The sequence below is a fragment of the Arachis hypogaea genome, chromosome 1 (assembly GCF_003086295.3).
Source record: "Arachis hypogaea cultivar Tifrunner chromosome 1, arahy.Tifrunner.gnm2.J5K5, whole genome shotgun sequence".
NCBI classification, from domain to species: domain Eukaryota; kingdom Viridiplantae; phylum Streptophyta; class Magnoliopsida; order Fabales; family Fabaceae; genus Arachis; species Arachis hypogaea.
Genome location: NC_092036.1, coordinates 97,223,547 through 97,233,833, shown reverse-complemented (window position 1 = coordinate 97,233,833; position 10,287 = coordinate 97,223,547).

The window sequence follows — 10,287 nt, the reverse complement described above, 5'->3', positions numbered from 1 at the left end:
TCTACTAGGGTTCTGTGGAGATGGGCATTTGCTAGGATCATAGTTATTACCACTGGATCATCGTGTCCAGGGATTATTCCTTGCCCATCTTCTTTTGTGAATGAAATGGTAGGAAGGTCGGGTGACTCTTCCCTGACCTGATAGACTCTTTTGAGATGTCTTTTGCGAGAGGATTTGGTGAGTCCTCCTCCCGCAAATCCTCCTGAGATCATATGGATATGTCTCTCTGGAGTTTGCGGTGGTGGGTCTCTTCTATCCATATCATCTCGCTTTCTCTTTCCATGACTGTCCGACCTCTCTATGAGATATCTATCAAGCCGACCTTCTCTAGCCAGCTTTTCTATCACATTCTTGAGGTCGTAGCAGTCGTTTGTAGAGTGACCATATATTTTGTGGTACTCGCAGTAATCGCTGCGGCTCCCCCCTTTTTTATTTTTAATGGGTCTAGGGGGTGGCAGTCTTTCAGTGTTGCAAATCTCTCTGTATACATCCACTATAGAAACTTTCAGGGGAGTATAAGAGTGATATTTCCTTGGCCTCTCGAGACCGAGCTCTTCCTTTTTCTTGGCTTCCCTTTCCCTCTCTTTGGTTGATGGAGGGGGTCCAGGTCGCCAACTCAGGTCTCTTAATTTGGTGTTTTCCTCCATATTGATGTACTTTTCAGCTCGTTCCTGTACATCACTTAAAGAAATGGGATGTCTTTTAGATATGGATTGCGAGAAGGGTCCTTCTCTAAGTCCATTGACTAGTCCCATTATGACTGCCTCTGTGGGCAGGTCTTGAATCTCCAAACATGCTTTGTTGAACCTTTCCATATAGGCTCGTAAAGATTCTCCGACCTCTTGTTTTATTCCCAGGAGGCTCGGTGCATGTTTCACCTTGTCTTTCTGAATTGAGAACCTCATCAAAAACTTCCTTGAGAGGTCTTCAAAGCTGGTGATCGATCTCGGGGGAAGGCTATCGAACCACTTCATCGCTGCTTTCGATAAAGTGGTCGGGAAAGCTTTGCATCGCGTAGCGTCGGAAGCATCAGCTAGGTACATCCGACTTTTGAAGTTGCTTAGATGATGCTTTGGATCCGTGGTTCCATCGTAGAGGTCCATATCCGGGCTTTTGAAGTTTCTCGGAACTTTTGCCCTCATTATGTCCTCGCTGAAAGGATCCTCTTCACCCAAGAGCGGTTCTTCTTGTTCGTCGCGGGAGTTGTGACTCTTGAGGGAAGATTCCAGCTTTAAGAGTTTTCTTTCTAACTCTTTTCGCCGTTCCATCTCCTCTTTTAGGTACTTTTCAGTTTCCTTTTGCCACTCCCGCTCTTGTTCTAACTGTTCCAGGCGGCTGTGGACTAACCCCATGAGTTCAGTTACATGGGATGGTCCTCTTTTTTCTGATTCGCGCCCTTCTGAGGAATTTACCTTCGGGTTCTTTACTCCGGAGGTGCCTTCTCTATGCTGATTGTCAACTTCCTGGTGGAGGACGAGGTCCGCATCGTTATTGCCTGTGTCCAGATTCTCTTGTTCAGAATCTATCTCCACATGACCTTCTTCGTGGGATCTGTCCGCCATCGATGGATGATCTCTCGGGTCCCCGGCAACGGCGCCAATGTTACGGTGGGTAACCGGAGATCAATATATTAGATGACGTTGGTTGGCCCAATCATTCACGGATGGTAGTCTCCGAGCTGGTTCGCGCGCTGGAGCCTCCTTCCGACTTGTGTGCGTGAGTGAATGGGGGGTGGTACCTGCAAAGACACTCCGATGCCTAAGTTAGCAAGGGTGTTAGCAGGTCTAGAGAGTATTAGGCTTAAAGATACCTGAGGGGTGTCAGTGTATTTATAGTGGTGAGCCAATAACCACCGTTGGAGTAGTGCCATATCTTTAGGGTGTTAACCGTCCCATTATCTTAGGGAGGTTAAGATATGGCTTGATGAAGCGGTTGGAGAGATTTTAGGGGCGGTTACTCATTTGAATGAGTGTTTATCTGCCAGCTAATCTCATGCCCGACTTCTTTAGGACAAGTCGTAGTCAATACCGACTTCTTGACACTAGGTCGGTGCGTAGTAAGGCTCAATCCTTTGGACTAAGCCTTTCTTTTAGACCTGGGCCTTTATTATTGGGCCAGGGTATGAACAACTTCCTTTTTTTTCTTTCGTTCCCCTCCCCTGTTACGTTTTTCCTTTTTTTTTCCTTTTAGTATTTAAATAAAATATATATATATGTATATATAATTTTCGAAAAAAATTATAAATAAATAGCACCAATATTTTTTATTTTTGAAATTAAGTTTGGTGTCTACGTAGTAATTTTTCTCTAAAAAAATAATAATAATAAAAAAAATAATATTTTCAAAAAAAATTTGTTCTGTCTTCTTTGCTTTCCTATTTACCACATGGTGCGTTTAATCATTTTTGGTGTTTTGTGCTAAGGAAAAATAATGGAGAGATATCACATGGGTTACTACTCACACCCGAGTAGTGATTCATATTATGGTGGATGGAGGAACTATCCAAATTTTGGTTGGCAAAATCAAAACCAAAGAAACTTCAATGCTCCATGTTCCAACTATCAAGAGCCACCACCTCCATATTCATACCACAAACCACCATCTCCATATTCGTACCAAGAACCACCACCTTTCTACCCATATCAAGAACCATCATCCTTCTACCCATATCAAGAGCAACCATCTTCCTATTCATCTCAAATACCATCAGATCTTGAGCTCCTCATGAAAGAATGCCTACATGATATAAAGACAAGTGTTAAAAATATAGAGAACTATGTGCAGGCAATAATCAAGTCACAGGAAGAGGAGTAAGCAAATTCCTTCCCAAGAGATATAATGCAAGATCATATGGAAGAAAGTGAAGAAATCAATCAAAGGAGTTTATACTCTAGTGAACTAGAGAACTTTTCATCCTCACACATGGAAGAAAAGGAAGATGCAAAAGCAAAGGAGGAAGATGCACAACCTCCCATGCCTTTGGTAAGCAATGAAGAAGAGATTGAATTAGAAGACAGCTACCAAGATGAAGAGGTTGAAATTGAGAATGCTTGCAAAGAGGTAGAAGAATTCAAAGAAGAACACAAGGGAGTGGAGCTTGCAAAACCACCATCACCATCCAATACAACATTCAAGTGGGTAAAATTCCTATCCTTAATCCTTACTTTCCCACTTGAATATGGGCTACTAGAGACAGATGGTCAACTTAGAGCTTTTTGTGACATTGAGAGTAAGAGGAAGATGGTTAGTGGTAAGAGTTGTCAAGCAAGGTTCAGTATGGTTGCATGCTCCAAATTAAAGTGCAAGGATTGGTGTAGAGCTCACTTGACTGGGTCTAGAAAGTTGTTTGGATGTCTCTGTGAGAATTCAGATTGCTTGCCACCCGGTGGGAACAATGGTAATCCACAAGAAGACGGGTGTAAAAGCAAGGTTTGGGACCCTGGAATTCATTCCCACAATCAACACTCTTGGGGCCCTGTCACTTACTTCAACTTGCTCAAAGGCGTTATGCGTCTAGTTTGGGATCCCGGTGACCATTGGAATTACAAACATTGGTGGAGATTCCTGGATCAGTACAAGCACAAGCCACCATGACAAGGAGCTCACCACATGTCCAACTTAAGGACTTTAACTAAAAGTGCTTGGTGGGAGACAACCCACCGTGGTATGATCGTTTCTTTTCATTCTTAGTTATTTTTCGTAGTAGTAGTTTTATTGCTTATTTGATTTTTATTGAGTTCTTACTAATTTTCTAATCATACAGCTATTTTATCACAGGAACCGAACACCTCAAGCTCTATATTTCTAAAAAAAGAGAGAGAGAGAGAGAGAGAGAGAAGAGCATCCGACGCACAAGCGTCGCTGACGCGGACGCATCAGATGGGTGTGCGTGAAAAATAAATTTGAACAAAGAGTTGCGCGGGAATAGCGCTAGACTCCTGCCTTTCACACAAACAATCCCACGCGAACGCGTACCTCACGCATTTACGTCATTCGTGATTTATGCCATTCACGCGGGTGCGTCCCTGACGCGAACGCGTGACCGGTGAATTCGACGTAAAAGAGTATTGGGCAGAGAGTTGTGCTGGCTTGGGGCAGGAAGTGTGCTAAAAGCACAAATTAGATCACGTGGACGCGTGACTAACGCGTTCGCGTCAGTTGCACATATGGCCATGCACGTGAACGACCCGCACGACGCGAACGCGTCGTATGAATAATTGATTCCCAAGCACTATGAACAGAGAGTCGCGCGGGCGCGCGGCTGGCTTCGGGCGAATCGCACAAAATCCAGGGCACGCGGATGCGTGCCTGACGCTAACGCGTCTTTATGAAGAATGCGCGACCCACGCGTATGCGTCGCTTTGCGCCGCCCAGTTTTTCTTCCTCTCTCTCTCCCAATCCTAATTCTCTCTTATTCTTTTATCCTTTTATTTTTTTCTTTTTTTCTCATAATATTTGTCTCTTCTATTTTCAGTTCTTCTTTGCTTGAGGACAAGTAAACCTTTAAGTTTGGTGTTGACGCTACACTTATAGGTATCTAATCGTCAAAAAAAGGGAGGCGAATCATCTTCACGGAGGAGCACAACCTGAAGAATAAAGTGACCGCTAGGATAATTAAGGTGGTTGAGTTCCTTTCATTTTTATTCCTCCCCTCTTTTTCTATGTTATGTTCCGGTCTTCTGCTATTTTGTTTTGTTTGTTGCATGATCCTTTATTAGTTAGAATCCTAGAACTAGTTTAGTTTCCTTTTTTATGCTGAAAAGATGTTTCATGTACCACTCACTGAACTTGAATCCAAAAAGAAAAGAAAAAGAAGTGATGTATTACATGAGAAATTGAGTTTAATTCTAAAAATAGTCTTATTTACTTAAATGTGGTGGTATTTTCTGTGATTTTTGAATGCATGATATAAACAGTGCATATTTGAATTTGAATAAAGAGATGTTGATGTATAATGAATAGGAATTTAGAGAATTATTATGACTTCTCTGAAATAAAAAAAATGTAATCCTTGAAGCAAAAGAAACAGCAAAAAAAAAATAAATAATAATAAAAGCAAGGTCCAAGGCTCTGAGCATCAATGACTAGGGAGGTCAGACATGATTATAAGCTCAAAGAGTTGTTTCCCTAGTCACATGCTTGTGGTGTGATTGTGTCAACTAATCCTTGAGACAGAACATTAGAGTCGAGACCAAGTGCGCTTAACAGAGTATGCCAAAGGCTTTGAGCACCACTGTTTGGGAGTAACTAAAAGAAAAATCAGAACTCAAAGAGAGTTCCCCAGTTAAGTGCTTGTGGTGTTTCTGTGTCAAGTAATCCTTGAGACGAAACATTTAAAGTCACGGCTAGGCTCAAGGTGCAAAGCACCAAAGAAAATAAATTAAAGTAAATTTTGCTGTGTTCAAGGATTAAATTGAAATATAAAAGATCAGAGAATTCATAATATTATCCGGATTCTAATTCCAGATGACAATGACATCCTTCTGATTTAAAGGAGAGTGAGATGCCAAACCTATTCAAGATTACAGTTATAAACCCCACTATAAAAAGAGACACGAGCTTAATCGAATTCTCATTCTCATGCAAATTCACATCCTAAGCTTATATTAGTTTTGGTTGCTTGAGAACAAGCAATAGTTTAAGTTTGGTGTTGTGATGCGTGAGCATCTTGTCTATCTTTTCCTAGTGAATTTGCATCTAAATTGTTGAGTTTAATTTAGAATTAATTATATTTTAGCCACTATGGATGCTATTTTGAGTTTTGTGCAATTTTATTCATTTTAAGTAGCATTCGGATGGATTTGATAAAGTTTCTGCAGAGAAAAAGAAAAAACCAAAGAGATGACCAGCGAAGACCGACGCGGACGCGTAGCTCACGTGACCGCGCGGAATGGAGAAATCGCAATGACGCGATCGCGTACTTGACGTGAATGCGTGGACTGGAATATGCACAAATGACGCGAACGCGTGGACGACGCGGACGCGTCACATGCGCGATCTGCAAAAATACAGAAAACGCTGGGGGTAATTTCTGGGCTGTTTCGACCCAGTTTCTAGCCCAGAAAACACATATTAGAAGCTGCAGAATGGACAAATCAAGTGGTCCCCACCCATCAACTGAAAATCTGTTAATTAATTCAAATTTAAATTCAAATCTTATCTTTTAGGAAAAGATATTATTTTTAGTTTTAGATATTAGATTTTAAATTAATTAGGATTAGTTATAAAAAGGGGAGACTTCTCTTCTATAGAGGGACATTCAGATCAGAAACAGTTTACTTAAATCCTAGTTTTATACTCTGAACCATGAGCAACTAATCCTCCATTGTTAAGGTTAGGAGCTCTGTCTATTTGTATGGATTGATTTTATTATTTTTTCTATTTTAATTTATGTATGGATTTATAATTTAAGAATTGTTTTCACTCTTTATTTTACGAATTTGGGTGAAACGGAAGTATGACCCTCTTTCTATTTGAGTTCTTATAAAACTTGGAAAAGCTCTTTACTAGAACAACAGCTTGAAAACATATTCTCCTAAATTTTAATTATCTGGATTTAACGGGATATGTGACATATAATCCTTTTATTTTTTGGGTAATTAAAGTTTTTGTGGCATGTAAACTGGAATTTGATCATCACCCTCTAATTGGAATTAATTGACCAAGGAATTGGCAATTGATGAATTTTAGAGGAGACTAGGAAGGTCTAAGGAATTAGGATCTAGTTACAAATAGTTTGTCATAAATTAAATCCTACATAATTAAAATAGTTAGTAAGAAAAGTTAATCCAGAAAAATAGATAACTCTGAAGCCTTAACTGTTTCTCTAAAATTTTATTCCCAACTTATTTACTGTGTGTCTGTCTTATTTTCAACTTAAACCTTTTGAACATTTCAATATCAAAATCAATTTTTGTTTGTTTAACTAAGCCAATCACTCAACTATTGTTGCTTGATCCATCAATCCTCGTGGGATCGACCCTTACTCACGTAAGGTATTACTTTGTACGACCCGGTGCACTTACCGATTAGTAGTGTGGGTTGTAAAATACCACACCATTATGCTTATCATGTATTCAGACATTTACCATTTTAATAACACTGTTATGTTATTGATCAGTAATGGAACTCATGTTTGTGCCAAGAAAAAGTTTCAATCTCATTTCATTATCCAACCATGCTTACAAAACAATCATATATACATGTTGAAATAGATTTAACATAACACAATCAGGAACCCCCTTAATAGATAAACCCTAATCCAATTCACCAACAATAACAACAGCAGAATACACATATACATGTTTCATACTAGGTTCAATGGAATTACACACTGTTGCGTTGCCTTATACCAACTCTGCAACAACAAACAAAGAAACCCAACCCACCAAAAAAACCCTAACACTGTAACGACCTTCAGCTTCCACTCTGCTGCTTTGGTTCTTGATTTCATCATCGAAAGCTTCTTCCTTATTCTAGCAACTTCTGAATGTTCCACCTCTATCTCTGGATCTGCCTAACGAAAAAAATTGCAGCCTTGTTGCACCTGCACATACCCACCAAGACCATCCACCATTCCATCACCCAACAGACCCAATTCAGAGGAAAGGTAACAAAACAAACCTCGAAGTAAACACAACCCCAAAATCTGCAACCTGGGTTCTCCTTGGTCCCTCAGATTCGCAACACTGGCTTCTCACTATGGGAACAAAGTAGCAGCCTACCATGTGACGAAGCCCTACTACGAGATGAGGTTGAGATTTGTGCAGCCATGGCGTTCTTCGTCCAGCAGGTCCTCCACAGTGATTTATGCTCTGCAACAGTGACTTTCTCCACAGTGATTTATGCTATGCAACAGTGACTTTCACGATGCTTTACCCTTTCTTCCTTTCAATTCAATGTATACTTATTAAACTTTTCCATTCATTTTAATTTTCTATATATATATATATATATATATATAATTGTTTTTCGTGGTCATAACTGCCTTATAACGACGCAAGGGCATTTACGTTCGAAAAATGTTATAAAGGACGATTTTAAATTTAAATACGACTTTAAGGATGGTTTTAAATCAAAATATATACGAGAGATGATTTTGATTCTGACCCTCAACGTGAGGAATCAAAATAATACTTAAAAATATGTACATTAAAAATAAATTATTAAATTAATTATTATGTTTTTTTGTATAAATATATATTATTTAATTTATTTTTAATATATATATATATATATATATATTATGTTAATAATTGATTTGGTGATTAAATTTTAATATATAAAGTAGTATTATTATTTTTAATATAACGAGGAATTATGATTACATCCCTAATGCATATGTGAGGCCACATGCCATCGTGTATATAATTCGTTGAAGTGTTTTTTGTTTTGTTCTTTTTTTGGCCTTTTTAAAGAAAAGAATTACATTTTGAGAAAATATTTGTTAGGGTAGGTGACTAGGTGGATGAAGATATCTGTCTGCTAAGGGATTTTTAAAAATATTAAAAAATGCAAACGTGTATGGTTGTTAAAATCGTGATATAGTTAATACATACACAATCACATGGTTTAATTAATCATTAATTACTTTTGAGAACAAGGGAGAAACAAACAAAGAGGTAGTAATAACAATAATAATAATTTTAAGAAAAAAAAGTTAAATAGATATTTATTTTTTAAATTCGAAAATAAATAAATTTTTTATTAATTAAAAAAAATAAAAGTTATATAAAGATAAATAGATCTTTTAGATATATTGTATTTAAAAAATAAAAATTATTTTTATATTTTTAATTGATTTTTTATTATTTATATTTGAATAAAAAATTATGAATATATTTATCATTTTTATATAATTTACATGCACAATTAATCATATAATAATATTGTTAAATAAACAAAAAAATAACTATATTATTCATTAATTTAAAACTCATAAACATTTTATTTTATTTTAAACATGGTCAATTCATTATAATTCAAGAACTTTAGCTCAATTTATCTGTATAATGAATGTGTACATATATAATATTTCTCTAAATTTTTTTCAAATGCAATAAAAATTAGGCTTACATCAACGAATTATAATTCAAAGAATTATAATTCAAATAGTTACATTAATTTGAATTATAATTCAAATAGTTACATTAAAATTTTGGGTTTGACTCTTAATTTAAAAAAAAAAATAGACCTATGCTAGTAGTAAGCTGCTTATTCATCTTAAAATTCAATATAAAATAAGAGTCTTCATCCTATTGTATTTTCTTTCAAAATACACACGTTTTCTATATGCCATGTTACACTATAATTATCAAATTTCCATTTTTCAAGGTCTTTTGCCTTGCAACTTGTTCGAAAATGAGGTTGTTGCCAACATTGACTTTTTAGTTTTTAAGACGTTGACCTCTGAAAGCTGTTAACTTTACAAACTGATCCTCCGACATACATTAATTAACAGAAATTCTTATATCATAATCTTATCCTTTGTAAACGTTTATATTTTTTTCACTTATTTTTAACACGCTATCTATTTACTAAATATGTTATTCAATATTCAATAAATCATCATATTTTATCATTTAATTATAAAATAATGTCACAAGAATAAATTAGCCAAATCAGATCAACTATTTTGTTTAAACATAACACTAAATAATAAAATATTAATGTAATTTATTGCAATTTTTTTCATGGACAAATAAATAGCCATGTGCCAAAGATTTGGAAGAAGATAGAAAAAGAGAAGTGTCTGTGTATGTGGTATGAAGAATCTGGAATTTGCTTTCAGATTGGGGTACACAAATGATTGGTAATGAAATTTCTTTTTTTTTTCTTTATATATAACGTATAACTTTTTTATTATTTACCATATTTTTTTCGTATTTTTTGTTTTAATTAAAAAATGTATGATATAATAAAAAATTAGGAGACTCCTTCTTTTTTAAAGACGTCGTTTACATGTATCATAATATTATTGGACATTTTCATTAAACCGATTAATAATTTATTTTTTAATAAATCATAATAAAATCGGTTTATTACAGTAACAATAATAAACCTAATTGTTCGCATCATAATTATTAGACCCAATTTGATCACATCAATTTACACAATTTAAATCGAATCATGATTAGTCACCAAAAAAAATCGAATCATGATTAATTTTTTTTATAAAAGGATAAATATATCCCTAATTTTTGTTTAAAAAAAACCATAATCCAATGGATTATGTAAATTGGTCGATTTAACTAGATCCGATAACAATTGGGTTTATTGTTATTGTTA